At 42.2% G+C, this 25,052-nt stretch overlaps 1 protein-coding gene across 2 annotated transcripts in view; it reads left to right on the top strand.

The window, feature by feature from the left end:
- The first annotated feature begins 1,337 nt into the window (after positions 1–1,337).
- Positions 1,338–25,052, top strand: part of IL1RAPL2 (interleukin 1 receptor accessory protein like 2) — a 429,226-nt gene continuing 405,511 nt past the window's right edge. For both annotated transcript variants that reach the window (XM_032702309.1, XM_032702308.1), the window contains exons 1-2: positions 1,338–1,423; positions 3,115–3,341. The gene's annotated coding sequence lies outside the window, so the exon portion shown is untranslated. The remainder of the gene's footprint in view (positions 1,424–3,114; positions 3,342–25,052) is intronic.

The raw sequence follows: 25,052 nt of genomic DNA, 5'->3' as shown, positions 1-25,052 counted from the left end.
AAAGTGGTTGCCCATGTTCAGCCTTATTTACTGAACTATCAGATTGTCCCTTTAATACACCCACTTTAATACACTAAAAATTTTATAGGAGGCATAACTGCAGAAATCCATAGCACCTGTATCTGTTCTCCTAACAGATCTGTAAGTGAAGCAGCCAGTCAATAGGTAAAAGTCTGTAGTAGTACATTTCTTTTAGTGTGCCTATTGGCTCACAGCTATTCAATAGTATCCTAGATATTTAATACAATATCTAGATATACAGATTTACAGCTACAAATGTAGCTGTAGTGAGGTTCCTGCACTGTTTTGTGGATTGCTTCTCTGACTTGTTTTTTTGTCTTTTTAAGGATCAGAGAGCTCTGCATTTGGTAATAGAGTGATTTGGGAACTCCTTTGGCTGGATTTATTAAGGTACAGTCTGACTGGGCTCGGGGTATTATAGCACATCTCTGACCACAGCAGTTCTGCTGCTGATTCATGGCAGTGCAAGTGCAAAGGGAATCAGGTGTAGATTGTGTTCAGCTAGAAAGGTATCATAGAATAGTTTGGGCTGGAAGGGACCTTAAAGATCATCCAATTCCAAGTCTCCTTCCACTAGACCATGTTGCTGAAAGCCCCATTCAACCTGGCCTTGAACATTTCCCAGAATGGGGCAGCCACAGCTTCTCTGGGCAGCCAGTTCCAGTGCCTCACCACCCTCACAAGGGAAGAATTTCTTCAAATATCTAACATAAATCTACTCTGTTCCAGTTTAAAGCCATTTCCCTATGTCCTATCACTACATACCCTGTAAAAATCTCTCTCAATCTTTCTTGTAGGCTCCCTTCAGGTACTGGAAGGCTGCAATTACGTCACTCTAAAGCCTTCTCTACTCCAGGCTGAACAATCCCAACTCTCTCAGCCTTTCCTCATAGAAGAGGAATCCATCCCTCTAATGCTCTCTCATTCTGAACTGTGGCACACTTGGTAACAGCAAACACCTGGAGTCTGCCACTGGTGGTGTTTGTGACAGCTGCTGTCAATAACAGAGGGAAGTAACTGTTGTCTACAGCTGAGCTGACTTAGGACTCCACAGGGATATTAGAAACAAGAGGGCACCTGTTTGTTGTTTTAAATTGTGAAGAGGTGGTGACGTAGTTCTACAGGTTGAAAGTGTGGAAGAGATACTGGTATTAGTTACTTGGCTTCTTTATTTTATGAACTAGTTCTGAACAGCAAAGGCTGCATAAAATCATTCTGTAATTACCTTTGTGGAATTGGAATGGAGTGAATCATCAAAAGGAAACAACTAAGCAGCTAAGACATGAGCTGAGCAAACTCCTCATCCACATGTTGGAAACTAATTGTGAAGGATGCCATAAATGCAGCCTGGATCTGAGCAGAGTTGGATAGCTACAGTCAAGTAACTTCATTCAAGAGGAAGGTAAGTGTGAGGCAGAGAACTTAGTTCTCTTCTTCTCCTCCTCCTAGAAAATCTATGTCTGGGTTTAGTCTGTGTTTATCCAGCAATGTTTCAGGATATGTAAGTTGCTGTGTTTGATACCAGTGGTAACAATGGTTGGAATCACTACAGATTGAAAGTCAATGGGCTTGGGCATCTGTTTGATTGCTCTGCTGGAATAGGATAGTAGCTGTTGCTTTTAGCAGTGGTGTCATAATATTTCAGGAGCAACCTGTAACTACCTGGATTTAAGATTTCTATTTCTAAACATTATAATATTCAGTTTCATAACAGTAGTACTTAAAAAGAGTTTTGATGACTGGGGGAGAAGGTAGATAGGACAGGGGGGAGAGAGAGAGAGAGAGAAGGAATGACCAGGGACACTCTCCTGTACTGCAAGCTTGTACATTCTTTGTTGTCATATATGCTGCAGAAGAGGAGGTTCGGGTGGATTTTTTTTTTTAGGGAGCTATTTTCTGATATTGTTTTAGTGAGAAATCACAGTACACTGCCATTAAGAGCAGTACCTGCAAGAATTGTGTAGTTTCCTTATCTGTCCCTGCTCCCCCCCACATATCTGATATACTTGGAAAGGCTTATCAATTTCTTGCAAATATTCTGTTCACGCTGCTGTGATGAACCTGCAGGTTTCTTCCCATTAGGATTGTCTCGATTTTGCTATCCTGTGGCGTCACCCTGTGTGTTCCTTTGGTGAGCTCTGCAGCATCTGCTGGCTTTGAAGAGAGCTCATCACATTGTGAATATGAGGCAACACCTTTTCAAAGCAAAAAAATGGCTTTTTTCATTGTCTGAAGACCTGTGTGCTGTATAAAATCATTGTTAACTCTTAGCCTGACTTTAGTCGTAGGTAATTACATCGAACTGCTTATTTCTACCTCTTCTTTGGCATGGAGAGTTTAAGGAAGGTGAACTCTGCGCTCCCTCTTGTGGTACGTGTAGGGTACACGTAGAAATGTGAAAAAAGTTTGGGGAAAAGCTGCCTGTAACAGTGAGGGAAGCTGAGTGTCTACATTTTCCTTAGCATCTTGCGACAAGATTAAATGAGATTTTTGATGTTACCTCAAACGGTGTAAAAGATTTTCTGAGGTCTGAAGCAAACAGCTTTTTACAGCAAGACTAAATGTTGTATTATATTGTAGCTTTCCAACAGTCAGGGAATGCAGAACGGTGAAATACAGTTGCATATATGCTCTGTTGATTGATTTTTACATATGCACACAAAAGAACAGCTTAGGGCTATTTGTGTAATGCTAGTTAAAGTTTTTATGCCACCTCCTGCAGATGTTCATGCCACTTGGTGTATTTTTCCTTTATATGTTATTGAGTCTTTTGCAGGTTTGTAATCCAATAGTAGAAAATGCATTCATTTTGTGATCTCTTAGCTTTCTTGACCTTACAGCATAAGAAGTATTGACATATGTTCAAAGATCCTTTTCACATAGCTGGAAATTATGTGTATTTTTACTCTAGAAATCAGAAAAGGAATAGTAATAAAGAACTACACCCCAGATTCCTGCAGGTTGCTGCATGCTCTGTAAAGATCCTGTGCTTGCTTGGACTTCATAATTTTGCTTTTGATAATGTACTTTTTTCTGGAATTGTTTATGCCCTTACAGAAGAATTTACCCTTTTTTTTTTTTGTTTTTTAAAAGGGAGCTGTATGCAATGTCATCTGGGGATCCAGGAACCTGGTTTGAAGGGGAACTTCACTGGCTGTGCCTGGTTGGCTTCATGTCTTTGCCATGGGCTGCACATTATTGGATATGTGTGGAGTGCCCAGAGCCTCCAGCACCCCCAGGCACTCTGCAGTAGTGAACTGGTGCAAAGCCTGATCTTGAAGATCAGGCTTTGCAAGTGAGAGGCAAGTGAGGAATGTCAGGTGAGCAGTTTTGTTTGTGGTTACAGTTGATGACTAGTGTTATCCAGTTATAGAAAAAAAGAAACAGGTTTAGCTCATTTATACAGAACCTAACATAATAGAATGACTGCCTCTTTGTCCCAGTAATAGTTTGTGTTAAGCAATGATTTCATCACTGCCTAAACAGTGGTATACCAGGCTAATAACATCCTGAAGGTTATACTATGACTTCCCCTCTCTGTTGGCCATAATTATATCTGTTTACTGTCTTCAGCCTCCAGTATCACCTATGGTCTTGTAGATAATACAAGCCTTAGGTGTTTGCTAGATGTATGAGGATTTTGAAAAGGTGGTTGTGCTGGTTTTGGCTGGGATAGAGTTAATTTTCTTCACGTTTTCCGGTATGGGCCTATGATCTGGATTTTTGCTGGAAACAGTGTTGATAATTCATAGATGTTTTTGTTCTCACTGAGCAGCACTTACCCAGAGCCAAGGCCTTTTCTGCTCCCACCCCACCCCACCAGTGAGGAGTCTGGGGGGGGCACAAGGAGCTGGGAGGGGACAGAGCTGGGACAGCTGATCCCAGCTGACCCAAGGGATATCCCAGACCATATGGCCTCATGCTCAGCAATAAAGCTGGGGGAGAAGGAGGAAGGGGGGATGTTTGGAGTGATGGTGTTTGTCTTCCTAAGTCACCATCATGTGTGATGGAGCCCTGCCGTCCTGGGGCTGCTGAACACCTGCCTGCCCTTAGGAAGTAGTGAATGAATTCCTTGTTTTGCTTTGTTTGTGTGCACGGCTTTTGCTTTGCCTATTAAACCGTCTTAATCTCAACCCATGAGTTTTCTCACTTTTACCCTTCTGGTTCTTTTCCCCATCCTACTGGGTGGCTGTGTGGTGTTTAGTTGCTGGCTGGGGTTAAACCACAACAGTGGTGAAAGATTTTAACATTAATGAAACACTCTGATTTTGATGTGGTTCACTTGGCAGTTCCAAGCAAAATTGCTTTGCATTTCTCTTTGCTGCGGTTTAAAGAATTTGAGTTTGCTGCAGAAAGCTTATGTAGATATCTGTAGTTTTACTGCTGGCAGAGGAAAAACCATCCAAGGAAATCAATAGTTACTTTATCTGGATTAGAAGCTGGGCTTTAGGCCCAAAGTGCTCTAAGCAATGCAAGTGCTGAGTGAACCACCAGGACTTTTATTTTCAGGGAGTACAAGGTGTTGTAAATGTGCAACGCCCTGAACTGAAATATATTCATGTTACATGTCAGTCAAACATGTTATCCAGGGTGCACTTAAGCGGGTAGGTGTCTCTTCTGATATTTTTCCAAGGTGTGGCTGACATGATGCTGGGGATCTGCAGAGATATAGAGATAAATATTTCAGTGGTGTAAAATGTAAAGTTTTGCTTAATGAGGGGACATGTCTCAAAACATACATAAGATCTACTGGAGTATTGATTGCTCAGGTAACCCCCTCAAGCATTTTCATTGCATGAGCAATAGAGGATGGATGCTTAAGCAGAGAAGTGGACTAAATCCAGAAGTGGTGGATGAAAGATCTCACAGGGAATCAGTGCAACAAAGCACAATGAAAGATGTTCTTCTTAATTGAAAAAAAAAAAAGTCATTGAACCAGATTGAAGTTAAATAGTTTATGTGAAAAACCTGTCTTATGGGTGCTGGGGGTGTGAGCTGCTGTTTGCCACTGTGGTGCAGTTGTTTCAGCAACTGTCAGTGTTGCAATGTGCTGGCTCCAAGTTGAAGCCTATGGGACAAATCTCTTTCTTTCTCTTCATCATTTAATGCCTCAATGCTGCTAGCACCAAGGCATTTACACCGCAGGGGAAAGCTGCCAAGTGGTTACAAGAGTGGCCTGTAAAACCTTGAGGTTACAATAAATAACTGGTAGCATGAGTTCTTGTTTGTGGGCTGTCTGTCTTGGAGCTGTTCAGGATACACCTATACAGTCCACTGCTGTCAGTAACTGCAAGGAAATGTCACTTTTTCCTCTTTAAAATGAAAATCTGAGATTCTGATGGGATCATGTGAGTGTAGTAATTGGATCTTTAAAACAGACCTGTGAAATAATGCAGCATTTGTGGTGAGTTATGGGAGGGCTGATAATACTTTAAGCAGGGGCTCTGTCTTGACTCTTGCTGCCCATTTCCTTCTGAACCCTGACCTGTACCACTCTCATTCCTAGTACAGAAAATAACATGGTTTTTGTCCCCCAAGTAGCTTGGTAAAACAGAAGGGTGTTGCAATTATCAAGAAATGAAGCAGAGATTTATTTTTATATTAACCTGCAACATAAATATCTTTTATACTGTTAGGCTGTTTCACAGTTCTCATTAATGGACTAAACTTGCTAGTTTGTCTCTTTATCATGTTGATAGACCTGTTAAATGAAACCCTGAGAGATCAGACAATTTAGTCCTGTGGCCAGTGGCAGCTTTTCACAGTAGTGATTTCTAGCTGGGTTGCACATGCCAAATGTCCGGGCAGCTTGTGCTTATCAGCATCCATTATACTTTTTGTTGACTTGAGCCATTAATAACCTGTCAGATTAGGTAATTAGGCTGTCTCTAGTAGCCAGGGGAAATTGTTTTTCCCTAACTGATGGTATGGGTTGTGCAGTTGTGCAGATAAGCACTTGGTCAAACGGCAGTTCAGGCGATTTTTAACTGGCCTTGCTGATGAATGCAGAAGTAGTGCTGAGACATGAGGGGCAGATAACAACAGAGACACAGGCATGAAGTAAAATAACCTGCCACTTTCAGAACTCTCTCCAAATAAGACAATGGTTACTGTTCTGATTCTGCAAATCTGCTGCATGTAGATTTGTTAATTGCAATTCTGTGATGGTTTTATAAACATTCTTCCATCCTCTTGAGTTAAAAGTCATCCTAGACCTCCCTAGGAGGTGTCGTTTTACCCTTGTGAGTAAAGCTGTCTACTGCTAGTACCCACTGCTGCTCTGAGATTCTCGTTGTGCAGTGACCTTCTCTCTTTGGCACTGATGGAGTCTGTTGTGCCCAGGAAATGCTTCAGTGGTTAGTAGGTGCAGGAAAGGTCTGTTTATTCTGTTGAAGCCGAGATCCCAGTTCTTAGGTGAATGACATTTACCTATTTCTAGAAGCCATCAATCTTCAGTGTGAAAAGGCTGAGTGTTGTGACAGCATCCATCAAATAACTGTGTCACCTCAGTTACGTGAAGGCTTTCTGTCAAATAGACAAGAAAATGAATTTCCCTGAAAAGCCATTTGGGTTCCCCATGATTAAGGGCTTAAGTTCTTGAAGCTTACTGTATTTGAGCCAACTGGTAAGGTGGGTGCAAGTGTCCTAGAGGCTACTTTGTTCTGCAAGATCAGTAAGGGGAATGAATTCCTGCACAAAAGGGTGTTTTAAGGTACCGTTCCTCTGAATTGGAATGATGTTGGGAAGGGAAGCAAACCAGCAAACAAACAGTGATTCCTCAGCCCTAATTGTACTGATGCTGAGGGCTGTGAGATGGGAGCAGCAAAATGTGCTCAGCTGCCCAGCCCTATCTACTCACAGGGACAGTGAGCACATTAGTTGTGCTTGGGTGCAGGGGAGGTCCAGGAGGTGGAGGGAGTGAGTGAGTGGCAGAGGGCTGGAGCAACCTTTGAACATGCATATGATACAGTGAATGTCTTGAAAGAGATGACTTGTTCTGGCTGCTCTTCTTGCAGCCCAGGTGGGTGGAGTGGATCCACTGGCCAGCTCGTTGTGCCTCAAGTCGAGAGGCATTACAGGGATTTGTAGCTGAGCATTTGCCATCCTTTGCCAGCTGAGTGACCACTGAGATTTATATGGCATAGACCTAACCACCTCAAAGTCAAAATACTTCCTGGCAGGCCAACCCTGCCCAGGGTATATGGTATAGGAGATTGAGAGCTCCCTTCTCCAGTGAGAAGTCCCTGAAAATGAGATGTGTTTTAATAGTGGATTTTCCTAATTCCCTGATGCCTCCCTGGGAGGTGTGCACAGGGCAGCAGCCCTGTGCACAGACCCTAAATGTGCAGATCCTAAGAGGAGGCAAGTGTTCCCTGCTCAGGTGGTGGCACATGCCTCAGTGCCCAGGGAATTACCTGCTTTTGCACTTTTATGCAGCCCCTGATGGGATGACAAAGATTTCTCTTTTAAATGTCACTGAAGAAATTTTGCTGAACCTCTACCTGATAAAAATAGATATGTTGAAAGTTTGTCCTTTTGATTTGCTGTCTGAACTTCATTGTGAGCTTCAGTGGAGCATTAAGCATTTACTGTGGGTTCAAGGGTTGGAGACAGTTGATCTCTGGACAACAGTCCATTAGAAGCTAGTTTTATTAATTGGGATGGTTTATGCTATGGTTGGTTTATGGAAGTGACTGGATTGAGTCTGTTGAACTGTTCACTTAAAACAAGATGAAAATCCCCTTCAGATGAAAGCTCTGTGTGAACTTGAGCTGGGTTTCTCCCTTCCCCAGGCTCCACAGTCCCTCTCCCTCTTGCTTAGGCAGCTGCCCACAACTGCCTGAAGCTCTTTGTTCCTGCTCTGCCCAGCCTTGTCACACTGATTCTCCTGGGCTTGCTGGTAATTATCCTGGTCTGAAGAACTTGGTCAGTTTTGTCCAGGGCAGGATCCCTGTCTCAGGGAAGCCCTAGGAAGTTTCCTAGAGACACAACAGATCTCTGAGATATTAGTAACACTGCCTGTGGCTGTTTGAGGCCAGCACTGTTTCTGGGACAGTGAAAGTGCATAGAAAGGGGTGTTGAACATTGAGAATTTTGTTGCATTTAATGAAAATGTTGCATATGAGGAGGTTTTTGTTTCTCAGTAAAGGGAGAGATCAGCTGAGTCAGCTAAATATGACAAACTTGGTGCAGGGTAAACCTTAAGGCACACAAAGTGTTCCAAGGACTGGCTTGGAAACTCTTACTTCCAATGTAATGGCTGCCTATAGTAGATCAGCTACCTATAGTTGTCAGTCAGCCATAAATAAAAGTGCAGAGCCCTCTCCAAGTCTCCTGTAACAGGGGAAGGAAAGGAAAAAACATCGTTGAATATTGGCCTGAATAGGTACTTAATGAGTCAGGTTATTTGTTGGCCCAGCAGAGAATGGTTAGCAATAAATCAGAGTCTACTTTAATACCATGGTGCAAATGAAGTTCTTGTTTTAACTTCAAGCTGAGCAACTTTTCTTGCCATAAAATGAGTAGAACTCAGAGAAATTGTGAGAGGGAGGGAGATAGGGTGGCACTGTGGAGTGAGAGGACACAGAGATGCCAAATGGAGGGTGGAACTGGAGGGATGGAGTGAAGTTCTTTGTAAAATATGCTTTGTGCTCACAAGTGATTGCTTTCTGTAGTTCACTAATGCTGTGCTAGTAGTAGTGAGCTGTAAGATCTTGAGTTAGTGCCGAGGCTTTGGTGGATAACAACACCCCACCTGGAGTACTGCATCCAGCTCTGGGGTTGCTGAAATAAGAACAACATGTCTGTCAGAGTGAGTCCAGAGGAGGCTGTGAGATGCTCAGAAGGCTTGAGCATCTCTCCTATGAAGCCAGGCTGACAGAGTTGGGGGTGTTCAGCCTGGAGAAGAGGAGGCTCCAGGGAGACCTAAGAGCCCCTTCCAGTACCTAAAGGAGCTACAATAGAGCTGGAGAGGGAGTTTTTACTGGGGCATGGAGAGACAGGACGAGGGGAAATGGCTTTAAATTGAAAGAGGATGAATTTGGTTTAGATATTAGGAAGATGCTCTTTACTCTGAGAGTGGTGAGGCCCTGGCATAGGTTGCCCAGAGAAGTTGTGAATGCCCCATTCTGGGAAGTGTTCAACGCCAGGCTGGATGGGGCTTTGAGCAACCTGGTCTAGTGGAAGGTGTCCCTGCCCGTGGCAGACGGGTGGAATGAGATGATCCTTGAGGGCTCTTCCAAGCCAAGCCATTCCGTGATCCTCTGATTCTCATGGTGGCTTTCCCGCGGACTAACCCCGCGCTGCTCGCAGGCGGCGGAGACCCGTGAGGGAGAGCCCGAGGTCCCGGCGGTGCCGTCGAGGGGCAGGCGGCCCCTGCGAGCGGCTCCGTTCGCCGCCGGTCCGGGCGGTGTCGCCGCGCGGTGTCGCCCGCCGGCCGCGCCAGCGCCGCTGCGAGCCCGAAGAGCGGGACCCCAGCCCCGGCTCGCCCTCCGGCCCCCGCCGCTGCCGAGCTTTCGCTGCTCCGCCTGTAGGTTTGCATTTTTGGCGGCGTTAAGGAAGTCGTCGCTGCTGCCGCCCGCCTGCTTTTTGTGATCGCAGGAGCTCTCTAGTCGTGTCCAGAAAACTTTGTTTTCTGCAGCGTTCCAGGGAAGCAGCTGAAATGGGCTTGTTTCGGGCAGCAAATAGTCTAGTAACTAAGGGGAAAAACACCCAAAAGTAAGTGCACAGAGGGCAAGAAGTGAACTGCTGCGTCCTTCCTTCTCTAAACTATTGTAACTCAGCCTGTATGAACACTGTGTTGCATCTGATTTCTACAGAAAACCCAAGGAGGAAAAAGACAAAAATAACTGGTTTAGTAGACTCTAGGGGCAAATCTTATGTAAAACTCTAACAGGTTATGAATGGCTCTTACAGAGGTTGCTGTGGCTTCACCTCAGCCAGTAACTAAGTACACACAGCTGTGGGATGGAGAGGAGAATAAGAAAAAGGTAAAACTTGTGGGTTGAAATAAGAACAGTTCAAGTTCTGAACAGTTCTGGTCAAGAATAAACACAGGGAGAATCACAGTAGTGAGATGCAGAAAAATCTGTACCTCTTGCTTGGGGGATAGGAAAAATGTAACAAAATATAGCCACAGGTTCCAAAATCTCAAAGTCAGAGGTAACAAAAAATGCTGATCTAGATAATTTGCATTTCAGATCTGTGCTTACAACAGAGGCAAGTGTACTGACTTCAGTATGTATCAGAAGTTTGCAGATACAGGAAGGTATAGAAATCTCTGAAAAGAGATTACTCTAGGGCAAGGTAAGGAAGCCAAGAAGCAACTGCATAATGTGCACTGTAAATTGTTGCAATACAAAAAAGATCACTCAGGGATGAAGAAAGTACAAGAGACAGCTGGGGCATAATACAGGAACATTGAAATTATGGTTGTTTTACAAGGTTTTAGGACATAAGAAATTAAAATTCTACTCCACGTTGATGTTGGGCCATCCTGGGGTCCAGCACATCCACATATGCTACAAGATCAACAAAACTTTGCATGCTCGTGGCTGCTGCAGTTGGTACCAGAAAATCAGTGTCCAGGGAAGTTAGGTGGCTCTTGTTGCCAAAGAGCAAGAAGACTCTGAATTTTGCAGAAAAACAGCTTTCAACCTAAGATCAGCTGGATCCCAGGCTAATCAATAGTTTCAGGATAGTGATATGTAAGGACATGTTGTGCTGGAGAGAAAAGTTGATCAATTCTCCATTATTCCCTGGCACTCAATATTGAATGCTGCAGGACGCACGCATTAAATGTGGTGCTTTTTGCCACAACACAAACCTCTCAGTAAAAAGCCAAGAAGGAACAGGGTACCTGTTTCCTGGTACAGAAAATTACCCATTACCTGTCAATGATATTTGTCTCTGACATCTGCTCCGAGCCCTGTTGCTGTTTCAACTGTGCTAACAGTTGCTTTGTGGGCAAAACAACACCCTAAAAACACAGAGTGACAAATCCTAGGTCTAGTATTCCCCTCCAGCTCTGTCGGGCAGACATGTGGATGAGGCAGTGGAAGAAATTGTAGTATCACAGAACGGTTTGGACTGGAAAGGACCTTGAAGATCATCTAGTTCTAAGTCCCCCACCATGGACAGGGATGCCACCCACCAGACCAGGTTGCTCAGGGTCCTGTCCATCTTGGCCTTGAACACTTCCAGGATGGGCCATCCACAACCTCTCTGGGAAACCTCTGCCAGTGCCTCATTAATCCTCTGGGCAAAGAATTTCTTCCTAACATTTAATCTCAATCTCTTTAAGTTTAAAACCATTCCCCCTTGTCTTATCACTATCAACCCATGCAAAAGTCATCTTCCCTCTTTTTATAAGCCCTGCTGAAGTTCTGAAAGGACTTCTAGTACCAGGGATTCAGATGTGTCACTTGCTGTGTGAAGCTGGTAGTGCAGTTCAGTTTCTGCAAAGCTAAAGGAATGTCTGTACAATGTCAGCAGGAAAAATTTATCCTTGTCTTGCATGACCTCTTCCTTAGTTACAGCATTTCACGTGTGACTCCATACATGCCTCTGTAGATTAGTTTTGTGCTTCTCATAGTTCATCAGAGACTCACACACATGCCTTTTTAGAAGCATAGAATGAAGCATAATAGGAAAGGACTTACATCTCAGTGTAGAGAGAGATTTATTATCCTAGTCTATTTATATTAAATTAAATTGCATTATTACTCTCTCTTGTCTATTGATTACCTTCTTAAGTGTGTCTAAAGTGAGCAATTGCCTTGATCTTCCAGCTCACTGACATCTGAAAAGAGGGAAGTCAAGCAGCCTCCTTTCAGGCTCTTTTGCTTAAATATATTTACATTATGTATATTTTCTAGTTTATCCATTATTCCCACCCTTAAGTTCATCTGTGTGCAGCTATGCCTGCTTGCATTGTGTCATACAATGTGGTTTTCTACACTGGAGGCAGAAAACGTGCAGCTTACAAATTAATTGGTCAGACTTGTGCAGAAGAACAGACAGTTTCTGGATTAGGTTCCAGGAGCTTTACTGCAAGTATGTTACCACTTCTGCAAGATTTATCTACCTATGTGGTTAAGCAGATGTTGATAAGGCTTGTCTGTAATTCCACTTTTCATGATTCTAAATAATGTTACATCTTGCAATCTATGTTATCTATGTATCATGGTATGCAAAAGTCTTTCTGTACTTAAGTAAAGTAAAATTACAGTAATGCTAAGTGTATATCAGATTTTGTTTTGCTGGTCTTTATCTCAAGCTCTGATCATTAACGTAGTTCTTAAAATCTGGAAAAGTGGGACAAAGATTTTTGCATTCTGCTTTTTGGTAGGTTGACGTGTCCCTCTTTATTAATAAAAATGACTTTATTTGCCCCAAATTTAGCTCAAGTAAGTTGATTGCTGGTGCAATTTTCTGCCGTAGAAGTATTGCTGTTGATTTGGAGGCTAGGGGGTGTGGAGTGAGGCAGTCAGTGTAACTGAGAGTAGTTACTGCACAGGATACATGCACGGGTGCCCTCAGTCACTAAGGGGAGCTCTTTTGTAATGGAACTGAATTAGGAAAAGGAAAAAACAGAGCTGATGTTATACTGAGAGAAAAACTGACTATGATCTAGATTTTTTTTTTTCCTGGAAATCTGTCTTCCATTGGGGTCCCTTCAGTATCAGGAAGCCAGCAACCCCTTCACTCTGCAGCAAGGCAACAAGAGCACACAGGGGCTGCACCTTGCTCGGTGAAGGCCACATCTCCCCACTGGTAATTTCACATGACTTTGGAAAAGGCTTCTGACCTGTTTCCCTTGTGAATAGCAATATGAGTTCATACTTGAATTTTTTCTTTGCACCTTGTCTAGACATTTGTACTTGTGAACCAGGAGCGTTGAGCTGCCACCAAGAAAGACAGGGAATTCTTATTTGGAAGGCTTTCATAGTCACTTTGTGCAGGCTGAAATGAAGACATGAAAGCTGTGGCAAAGGAGAATCAGACCTAGAAATTGTTTTGAAAATGATCAGACAGAACCCTTCCCCATCACAGAGCACTGCTGGCATGCCATTGGTATGTTGTCTGTATTCATCAACTAAAAGGTTGGCCCTGGGCAGCCAAGTAGCCCTGGAGGGATATATAGGCCTCAACCCTTGCATCTCTGCTAGATCCCCTCCTTGTCACCCTGAGAATTATATGACATGTCATTTACTGTCAGCTTCTTTTCTCCTTCAGGACTGCTGAGGCAAATAATTAATTTAGCTTGTTTTAGAGAATGTCATTTTTCTATCTCAAAAGATTACCCTGGCTGCTCTATCCCTGCGAGCCATTCAGTCTGCTTCACTCCTAGCACCCCATGTGCCCTCTGGACGTGAATTTTTTTTCTTTCTCTGAACATCTTTCATTATCTTTTATTTATTTTACCCCTTTGCTTTTCTTCTCATTTGTTCACAGCTGATAACTTTGAACTTGCCAGTCATCATTGCCTGATGTTTTAGTATCCATATGCCTCTAGACTTCTTTATAGCTTTGTATCAATCTGTATTATTCTTCTTTTATACCCAAGGAAAGCTCATAGTGAATCTTGTCCTTACCACAGAGCCCAAAACAGTCCTTGCCCATGGTTGCACACCACAGAACCTGCAAGCCACTTGTCTCTGTCTGCCCTGACAGTCTTATTTCTGTACAGTTTGGTTAGTTCTCCGTGGCTTGGAAAACTTATCTTAGCCATATGAGGAACTTGCATCTCACGAGATCATGATCTCATGTTCAGAATGGCACACAGACCCCTTAGAATTGCAAAAATGCAATGACCAAGTCTTCACATTATTCAAAAGGAAAAAGAGCAAAGCTTTCAAGAAAGATCCATGAAAACTTTGTACGTTTGCTTTTCTCCCACAGCTTTGCTCAATGATTTAGAAGGCAGTTTAGCAGGCAGTACCATGAAAACATCTGCCTCCACTGATGGAAGATCACATGCAGGAGATAAGGGAGAGGAGAGAAAGGAGCAGGCTGAGGTAGAGGAAGGTACCAGATGTGGAAGCTAGAGGGGAGTTTATCTATAGACAGCGTTTAATAGTGGCACTGGTTTTGAAAGGAGAGAAGATGGATGGGATTAGGAGCTAGTTTCAGGATTAGAGACTCATTGGGTGAAACAGAAGGTTTAGGTCCTGTGAATTTACAGCATGATGACTTTGCTATTTGCACTGGATCAGTTCCCTGTGCCTATGGAATCAGATCTGATGGCTTTAATGATGCACCCAATTTGGATTGGATTTTGGCCCTGCTAACCCAGTGGACCAGGTTAGAGAAAAGTGCTAACTTTCTGTTCAAAATGTGTGATTCATCCCTTTGAGGAAGGCAGGATAGCAACCAAACTCCCAAGCTGGCAGAAACTTTGCTGGATGTAGTTCTTTTTCCCCCCCACTCCCCTTTTGAACTGAACATGTCTGATCTGGAATCACTCAAAGACAATGAGCATAGAATCCTATGAAAAATTTCATAAGTCACATTTCAAAGTAGATCTGCATCTTACTAAGCCTGTAAAAGACCAAAGTGTGAGTAGAGGATTGAGAAGATGAAGTGAAGGTAACTATATTCAGGGAGGTGATGGCAGGTGAGGGTTATGTGGGAGGAAGAGAACGAATTCATATTTAAGGATCACTCTGACACTTCATGGCCTGACCTGTGGTAGGTCTAAGTTTAGAGAATACAGTTAAGATCTGAGAAGAGGAGAAGCAGATACAAGAAACACAGTGCATAGAGAATGTGCTACCCTGGAGGATTTAACTCAGTAGTAGGGAGCCTTGGTGTAGCCAGCAGCTGACAGCTTAAAGCAAGTCACCTAGAGGGATCTGAGGGAGCTACCCCAGAGCAGCAACTCATTAGTGTCACCAGAGACACAGAACTATGTAAGTCTGTCTTTCAAGTGAAAGAGATGTTATCTTCCAGCAGAGAAGGGTTGTGCTGATGAAGAATTTCTGTTTTAAAAGCTCTGCTACAGACTAAAATTAGCTGCTCCCCAGACTCAGCAATAACGGGCATCTTCTGAGGATGTGACTATTTATACATGTCAGGCAGCCTGAGAGAGGAGGCCAGCATCAGCCTGGTTCTCCTGTTTGCCTGCAGTAAACAAGTGAGTTCTCCCTTGTCCCAGTGATGCACAGAGAACTGTAGGCTCTGTTCCCTGGGGGAGCAGAGACTGTTCTGTCCCCAGGCAGGGGAGATGCAGAAAACTGTAAAGAGCACCGGGGACTGGATCTGTGGCCAACCATCCTGATGTAACAATAAGCTGCTGGGAGGTACATACAGGAGGTGGGATCAATCCCCTCTGGTATTGCTTCCTCAGCCATAGCTGCAGTAACTTTGATTCCATGTCGTAGTGTAAAAGGACCAGCTGTTTTCTAGTTCTCCCTTTCTAAGCATTTCCTTCCTCAATGCATCACTGTGAATAGCCTAGATGAGAGTACCTATCCTCACAGCTTTACTGTTTTGAGGAAAACTGGGGTTTTACACTGTTAGCCCAAGGTAAATTATAGTGAAAATTCAGGTGTTGCACTTCTAATGTGAACTGGTGGTCTGGAGGCATCCTTAGCTCTGCCACAGTCTTTAACCCGACTGCCCCAGCCTGTAGGTTACAGACTGTGTAGCAGTCTTGAACAAAGAGCTCATCTGTGGTGCAACACAGTAGTTAAAGATTTTGACATGAGATATGAAGAAGGCAGCCACTCATCAGAGCTCTCTCTCCCTCTGTTTTTCTATGTTGTCTCTTGGTCCCCTTCAGCTGATGGGCTGGGAGCAGTTAAGGTGCCTGCACACTCAGAGGAAGGCAAGATCCATCTGTCTGCTACATAAAGATGTCTCTTATGCAAGACAATTCTGAGCTTCTCTCAGCAGTGACCATATAACATTTTTCAGTTATTTTCTGTCTCTGTGTTTAGGTGGGATATAGGATGAGCTCAAAATTGGATTCAAAATTCAGTGGAAACTTCCTTTCTTGTGCTGCTTCTTTCCTTAAAACTTGCAATTTTGAAGGAAAAAATAGTAAGAACAGTAGAAATTCTGTGTAGTCCACATCACAAATAAAATAGGGACTGGTAAGAAAGAGCCAATACAGAAGATTCCTGCTCATATGAAATTTGTGAATCTGCTTTAGTCAAATATCCAGTGTAGAAAACTTCCCCTTCAAGTTTCTGGATGAGCAAATAAGGACTTGTTTGTACAGAGTGCAGTATAGTGCCTGACTATGACTGTGACCAAGCAAAAGACTTAAATTCATGAACTTATTCCTGAACTGTTCCTCATTAGCTAAATCCACAGTGTCATATGCTCAGAATGTATGTGAGTGCTTTGATGGCTTTCAGCGTGTCAAAAATTAGGCCAATATCTGCTTGTTCTTCTGTGTATGTGCACTTGGCACTGAATACATTGTAGTACTCTGAGCTATCCAATGTAATGGGATTTCCATAAATTTTTTTAATGTAGACCTCAGAAGTACAGCGTTTAGGTAGTGTATCAAATGGATCTGACTGTTTCCCAAAGTTAAGGGCCCAAGGCTCAACAAAGAGATCATTCCTGGATGCTGTAGCATCACACAGGGACAATGTAGCTCCAAGAGCAGTAACACAAAGACACAAATGGTACTGAAATGAGGTGTGAAGGAACTGGAAAATAACATAAAACACCAGTGTGCAAATTCAGACCATTTGCCTCTGATCCTATGTGAGAAGTTTTTATTCTAGGACTGTGTTTGATGCTTGGTGCTGCTGAGGCACAGTATGACAGGAAAAATAGAAGCCATGAGAAGAGTGGATGCACAACCACTTGTACCTCTCTCTCTACCAGACTGGCCCCTCAAAGTTACTGCTGGTGCTGGGAGTAATTTTTCCACCTTTGTTCATTCCATCTCAGCATGCAGATAGGGGTGTTTTGCCCAGTGGGGATTGGTAGCATATTCAGGCTGAGTTTGTAATGGGAGAACTGACATATTTGCTAATCAAATGAAATTGGTTAAAATGCCTGAATAGCTACCAAAACTTTCTGAACATTTGTTGTCATGGCAGCTTTTATTGACTGGCCTTATTGCAATATCTTGCCTAACTAGACAGTTGTAAAAAATATTCCATGGAGATGATGAGTTTTAACTCTTTTTGGGTGAGTTGAGATTTCAAGGAAGAATTTCATTCCATTTGCAAACATTCCAGTGCAAGAACACACCACGTGGTAGTTTCTCTTCTGATCACTCATTTTGGAATTACATGTCTTAAATGAGGGCTTTCTCATCTCATATAAGGAATCTTATTTATGGACAAGCTGTGCTCCATGGATCTTCATCTTTCCTCAATGAATATAAGCAATGATGGGAATTGTGCTAAATGACTCGTTACACCACTTTTTTCTGCTTGTTAATACTGGTCTATCAGTCATTGATAAAAAAGCTTATGAGGGAGCTGGCTACCTTAATGCACGTGTGAAGTTTGCCAGCTCTTTATTACCTACGTTATGTACATCATAGCAATTTGTTGAGTTATTCAGCTGGAGAGAAGAATTTTGTAGCAAGCATCAGGATACAAATATTAGAGCCCAGGGTGTGTAGGAACAGGATACAGTTAAGTGTTATGCCAGTATACAAGTCATTAATTTGAGGTTACTTAACGCAAAAAACCTGAAAATCCACTTTATTTATATAAGAGATGTTTGGGCTTTTTTTTGTTTGTTTGTTTGAGGGAGAAGAGTGTTTTATTGAAAAGTCAGATTTTGCAAACAAATATTCAAGGTGCCTCTGGGGAGACCAGTAAAATCTGTTCTCTAGTTAAGCTATAAGGTGGGAGATGGTTTTGAATATAGGATTGTAATCATTAAGAACTGCTAAATATGTCATGAATAATACCTGCTGTGGCTTTTCCTAGATCTTTTCACTGACTCTATCACAGAAATCCAAGCAGTTGTGGTCAAAATGTAGTAAATGACGAAAGCAAAGTTTGGAGATGACTGTTTCTTGTGCTGCAATGTTGTCTTGAGTTGGAATGAGATAAAGTTTACAGCAGAAACAGAGGGGCAGGATGGAAAGTGGACTCATTTCTACTCTGTTGAAATAACAGTGTAGTCACGAGAAACAGAGTTTATTCTGAAAGAAGGACTAGAGGAGGAGACAAAGGTATAAAGAGAGAAAAAGTGGAAGCAATTATCTAGTTTCCCATAAACCAGAGACAATTCTTCAAACTACAGAACCTCTGGATTTGGGGGGTATTTTTGCCACGAATCCCAAATTGTTGACCACCTCTACCAGGCTGTATATGTCATGAAGATTAAACCAAATCTAAATGGACCATTTATGTGTGGTTATTATTTATTTTTTATGCTCAATTTAAACAGCTAAAATTGTGATCTAAACATTAAATTAAACCTTGGCATGAATCAGATCGTGTATGTCTCTACATGATTGCTTTTATATTAAACAGTTTACATGAATGCTGTTACTTATCTTGCAAGCAGTTTGACATGCATATTAATGAGGCCAGCTGTTAACTTCACACTGTTTCTTTCCAAGTAGGAAAATCTTTGTATTAAGTTAGTATTTTCTACCAGTATTTCTTGTAATATATATGATGACACATTCCACATCTTAATGTTCCAACATCACAACTCTCTCATTTCATTCTTTCCTTTCTGAGTCTCTTGCTCAGTTGTAGGTGAATCAGGCTCAGAGTGATAGCAGATATAGCCCAACATAAGCTGAGTAAAATGATATTGAGGAACCTACCAAAATATCAGTAAACCCTAATAAAGCACTGAGAGTTGAATCCCAAACAAGTCAGTGCTGTCTTGCTCAAAAAACAATCTTGGTGCATTCCTGTCTCTGATTACCCAGCTTCAGAGCTGTTCAGTCACTGATGTGACTTTCCTTATTTTCCCTGGAGCCAGAATATTGTTGAAAATGTTGCATTTGGGTTTGTGAGCTTGTAGCTTGAATAGCTTTTATTTAAAATAGTTTTTATTTAAAAAACAGATAGAGCTGTCAATGATTTAGGCAAGTTCTTGGACTTATTGCAGCAGCCTGGGCAGTACTGGTAGTACATACAGCTAGTGCTAGGCATGCAAAGGCACTATCAGTAGAACTGCAATTCATCTGTAACTCTTGCAGTGGTGACTTCATCCCTTGCTTGCACATGAGGTCTTTGGAGGCTTCTAAAACTTAATTTCCTCGATTGGGAAGCAGAATTCACATGTGCTAAATGAATTATTTTTGTACAACTCTAACTTAGCTTGGCGAGCTTATAATTAACAAAGGGAATAAGGAGTGAATGTGTCTCACACCAGTTAGATCTTGCCTAAAAAAAGCTCCTTGGATATGGAGGGACATAAGTAACAGGAGAAATTCTTCAAAATTAAAGCCACACAAAGCAAAACTGACTTCTGAGGAGCTTAGGAAGAAGGCCCATATTTCATAAATAGACCCAGCCACTGTAAGAGTTCAATCTCATTTGCTTTGGATTTTGGGTTCTGGTAGAACTGTATGGTGTTACTCTGCTTGTGATACCTGATTATTCACACATCACAGTACTTGTCACAAGAACATCATTAATCTGTAAGAGTCAAGATGTTGGATTTCATGCCCATAATCTGGTCAAAGACTTTGGTTCTAGTTCTGCAGGGGATGTAAGTATATGCTGAATGTAAGTATATTAAGTTCAAGTTGAATAAGAGCCAAAATGCTTCCTATCTTGAAGGTTATTCCCAAGTGAACTAATGGCTCATAATGAGCGTATTAATCTCTGCTTATGTAAAGTATTTGGATTGCCCCTCTAAAATAAATACCTTAGTACATTCATATCCAACAGAGGCTTAATTATAGGTTTTAAAGTATCGGTACAAGGAGTACAGAAATAAATATATCTTTTAAAAGAAAAAAAAAGTTAATGGTATTACACTTATTGCATACTGCCAAAGGACACTGTGTATATATAGCAAGTTACATACTCAGGTTACAGAAATAAATTTTTAATTTGAAATTATGAGCTCAATGGGCACTTAACTTTATTTCCAGTGTTAGTTACAGGTACTAATGGCTTCATTTACATTAGGTTAAATCATTACATTTAACTCTCATTCAAGCAACTCTTTTCATGGGGAGTCACTAGGAGTTGTTCTTGTTTAAGGGGACAGGATCAGAATTTACAATGCATGGGAGTTGCCATTAAAATGTTAGAATCTCTTAAAGGGTTGGGGTGTCAGCTCTCCCTAGAAGACAGGGTTTTTTTCTATGGAATGGGTTGAGTCTACAGAAATGTTTTGATAGAGAAGAATTGGCTGTGAAGGTGGTCAAAGAAAGAGTGGAGAGCAGAAGGGCTTCGTGGAAATAGTTGATTTTTCAATGGTGGGGGGAAGTGCTTGTCTATTTTTGTCAATGTTTTGAAAAATGTCATCAGCTCTCGAGGACTGTCAGCAGGTTTGTGAAGCTGGCACATTGGAGGGTGATAGAAAGAGAGCATTTGGCCTGTTCTTCTCACCTAGAAACCCTGCTCCTCTCGCCAACCCCCGACAGCTGAGATTTCACTTCACAAGTCTGTGAGGAGGGAGGAACAGAAGCAGACCTGGAAGGGCCTGCTGGGGTCTGCCCCTGGTGTGGGCACAGTGTGCAGTTGCCTGGGGTGGGGAGCGAGCAGAGCAGCCGGTGACCACCTGCCTGCTCCACTGCACAGCTCCTGGTGGAGCACCAGCCCTTCCAGCAGCAAGGGCACTCTCAGGAGATCTCCAGAGCCGGTGGCCTGCACTTCATCTCAGGATGAAGGCATTTCTCCTGAGCAGAGGTCCTCTGCAGGCACAGAAGACAAAATTTGAAGCTGACAGGCTCAGTGACATGCAAGAGCAGGGCAATTAGACCACTGTGTGGTGCAGGCATAGGGATGCCTGAGCTGTGAATGTTCAGATGTGTGGCCACCCTCAAGGGCAAGTTGAGGTTTCCCTAAAGATTGGACGTCAGTGCATTCTGCACAGCTTAGCATGTGGCTCAATGTCTCTGGCAGGAAGGTGTGGGTGTGTTGCAGCTGAGCTGGAGATCTTTCTGTGGTTGAAATCCAGACCTAAATGACAGCTATTCTTGTTGAAAAGCTGGAATGTGTGATGGACAAGAGGGTATTTAGTATGGAAAGAGTATGTTACTAATTCAAATGGCTGTTTTTCTTAATTTAAGCTGAAGGTCCATGTCGTGACTGGGATTTCCTCTGAGTCCAGGTTTTCAGGAAGGTCTTTGTGGAACCAGGGAGACTGCAGTAAAACCTGCCAGAGCAGAATTCTTTTGTTCTAAAGTTGTTAAGCTAATGAGACCCTGCAGGATGTCTAGAGGACCCAAGGGACAGAGGAGGAAGGAAACAAGAAAGCTGGTTTAAGCTGTGGCCAAGGGAAAAGAAGCATGATAAATGAGGTGAAAGTACAGTTGTGTTGCCTTGGCTGCTGCAAGCTGAAAGATTAACAGGTCAATGTATCCCATCTGGGGAGGATGAGGAACAAAACAAATAGACTTGTGAGTCGGCTTGTAAGGTTTGGAAGCCAGCTGTATTAGGTATAACAGCAAGAGTTTCTCTCTTGGATTTGTAAAGCTTTTATAGCTCTAATTGAGGACTAAGTGATAATCTGAACTTTTAGAAATACTTGGAGGGGAAAAAGATTTTCTGTGAGTGCAGTAGTGCCACTTAGAGACAGGTTTTTTTTCACTTCTCATGTTGGAAGTACTCAGGGACATGACCCCAAAGCTGGTTGGGCCTGTTACCCATGAAATTATTCTCCCCAGCCCATATCTGGCAGAGGTTGGGATGTTGATGGGCCCTTTGCAAGCAAGCAAACAAACAAGATCCTAAGTGCTGTCAGGCAGTGTGTGTTCTCAGGCCCCATGGATGTGAATGTTCACTGTCCTTGACTTGTAATTTTGGAGAGAATTAAACCTTTACTACTGAAGTTATCTTTCTGGGAGAAGTTCTTGGATGTGATTGCTCATCAGTTGAGTACCGAAAAGACCCCACCACTAACATTCAGAGTGAAAACAGCTGTTCACCAGTAATTTTTTAGAGAGGTCTCCCAAGTTTATGCCTGGCTCCTGATACTAATAGTAACCCCTGCAGCTGACCTCAGGTTTGTGCAAAGGCTACTGTATGTTGCATGTGGTTCTCAAGAAAAACCTGTTTCACTAAAGCAGGGCATCTTATCTTCCTTAGAAGCCCATCTTGCTCTTTGTGAGGTGTTACTTTGCTATAAATCCCAACCATTGAGATGTCTGTAGCTGACACTGGGTTTTGAAAGACAACAGAGACTGATTAGTCCTTTCTCCAGAAATTAGTTATTGAGGGTGGGGAGAGGACACAAATAGCACGTGCTGAATGGGGGGGAAGCAGTACACAGATCAAGGGAATAACTGGCTGTGCAAGAACACACATCCAACCTAAAATATTTTAGATATACTGTCAAGTTAATGTTATCCTTGATTTTTACTGTTGCCCAGATTTTCCCCCTGTGTAGTTCAGTTTCCAGCTGTCAGTAACTTTTCCATCCTTTCAACATTTGGTGGAAATTCCTTCACCTTTATTCCACCTTGCCAGTGCTGGATTCTTCTGGAGTGTTACAAGCATGTGTAGTTCTCTGGATATTGAGTTAATCACGTACTCACTGTCACTCCACTGAAACCATCAGAAATGAAGTTACCCTTTAATTATGAAGAGAGATGTGCCTTTTTGATGCTTCATCGACCCTCACATTGCTGACATTGAACCTTAAGGCTATGGGGAATGTCTTATTCAGAACGCCTTGGGGAAGGATTCTGGTTATTTTTATAAATACCCTTCATTTCTCCTACTTTTGAAAGACTTCCTTTTACAAAATATCCCTTCTCTGTAAAAAACTGCGAAGTGGCCAGCCAACAAAATTCGCTGCATCCACAGTTTTTAAGGAGTGGCTGGAAGTGTGGTTAGTACATGAGTGCCCAGGGGAGTGTCACAGGGGGGTGAGGCTGGTGTGGTAATTGCTGACCATGGGTAAGACTCAGGGTGATTGCTTGGAGGGATAGTAACAGGAGATTGCTGCTTACAGCCATCCAAATTTGCTCTCCTTTGCATCTTGGTAATGAGCAATTAGGACTTGCAGAGCAGCTTTATTTGTTTGCCCTGGTTTGTTCAACTTACCAGGGTTAGCCTCATCTCCTGCCTTCTTACGGGGTCTTGAAGTTTTCAGGTAGTTGCTGTGAGAGTTCTGCTGCCTTGGAGGGTTTGGAGGAGCCTGTTAAATCACAGTTTGACTGCAGAAGAGCTGGAAGCAATGTAGTGAGGCAGTCATGAGATCTAGGACAAGGAGACTAACTTTATGGTAGCAGTACTCACTGGAGGGTATGGCTGAACTTCCAGCTCTGGCCAAGGTTTTGGGATGGCAAGGCCCTGCAAAACAGGCTTGTGGTCCTGATTCTGGATCAAGATGGAGATTCCGATGATTGTCCTGCAGCAACTCCATGTACAGTGATGGCAATGAGGCCATTTAAAAAGGCTGGGTTTATACATAGATATTTTGCTTTATATTAAGTTGAATTTAACTACAGGGAATTTTCAAGCTGGGAAGTTCTGGGTAGAATTAAAGCCAGCTCTTAAGTCTGGTGTTTACTGTAGTAAAATATCTTGGGTGGTTCTTGCATGCCATGTGAACACTTGAACCTCTGAGCTATAAATTCACCACCTCTAAGAGATACATAAGTATTTCATAAAGAGAAGAACAACTACAATAGGAGACTGCATATAGTCAGGCATAGAGTACCTGATTTATGTTTAAGAATAATGTTTCAGACTTCAGAATAATTTCCAGTGTTGATTATAAAGTGAACCAATTTCAGCAGATCTGACTTGGCAGAGAGAGATCTTGGTGCTTAGAAAGCTATCCTGACAAACAGATTTGAAACCCTCTTCAGAGCTGAGTAGAAAAAGGATATGTCTTCAAATTTTTCTTTTCTTTCTAGATTTTTGTCTCTCTAGATAGATTAGAAGATATGATAGCTTGCCAGTTTTGTGATAGTGTGCAGCTGGCAACTTCTACTTTTGCTGTTATTTGGAGTACTTCAAAGTGAAACAAAATCATTTGTTTCATAGAGGTTTAAGCCAAAACAAATTGTTACCATTTATTGAATGTATATACACAAACACATTTATATATATGTAAATATATATACTTTAAAATATAATTTGTTTCAGGTGTACCCAAAATATTTTTTTCTCTCCCCAGCTGAACCACTGATCTAAAAAGATCCATTATTCACACTTCTCTATTGGTGAGGGACGTTTGCCTTTGTCATATCCTCAGTTTTGTAATGAAATCATAGTCTACTCTAATACCTTCTCTTTGGTAACTCCCCTTTAGGGCTCTTCTTTATCAGGTGTCTTAGAAACCTGACTTTTAAAATTTAAGGATCCTGTGTTGCCAATTTCAACCTGGACTAAAACTTCACCACACAGTTGTTCAGCAAAAACTTGGATTTCAGAAAGTATCTTAAGGTGGCTGCCTTGCTTCCACTTTAGGCTTGTTTGGTTTTTCTTCTAACTTAAATCAGAGAGAGTGGGGGGAAATGTCATAATTTCTTCTTCGCTTCTGTTTTAGTAACCTTTTCATCAAACATGAAGAGCTACATGTCTTTGTGCTTCAAATAGTGTTATCCTTCGGCAACGATAAGTAGAAAAATGTGTTCCTGCCTTGAAAATCTTATCACCTTGTTTTCAGATTCTTCACTTTTCTTGTATCTGTCTGTCTGTATCCTTTGTGGCTGGGCATGTACTATAACAACATTATTTATGTAAAGTGCAGGAAAGAGCTGCACAGTAAGAGTTCAAAGGCAGATTGTAATTCAATAGAGATCAGGCATTTCTTTGCAGCTGGTTTGAAAAAATGAAATGCAAATAATCATCATTTCCTCCCCTCAATTATTTTGAAAAATAGAATAGCATTTATGTTTTAGAGATTGACTTAGTTTTCTTTCAAAATGTTAAAAATAAACAGTCATGGCTATT

Source organism: Chiroxiphia lanceolata, chromosome 14 (genome assembly GCF_009829145.1).
Source record: "Chiroxiphia lanceolata isolate bChiLan1 chromosome 14, bChiLan1.pri, whole genome shotgun sequence".
Classification (NCBI taxonomy): Eukaryota; Metazoa; Chordata; class Aves; order Passeriformes; family Pipridae; genus Chiroxiphia; species Chiroxiphia lanceolata.
This window is presented reverse-complemented; position numbering and strand designations above follow the sequence as displayed.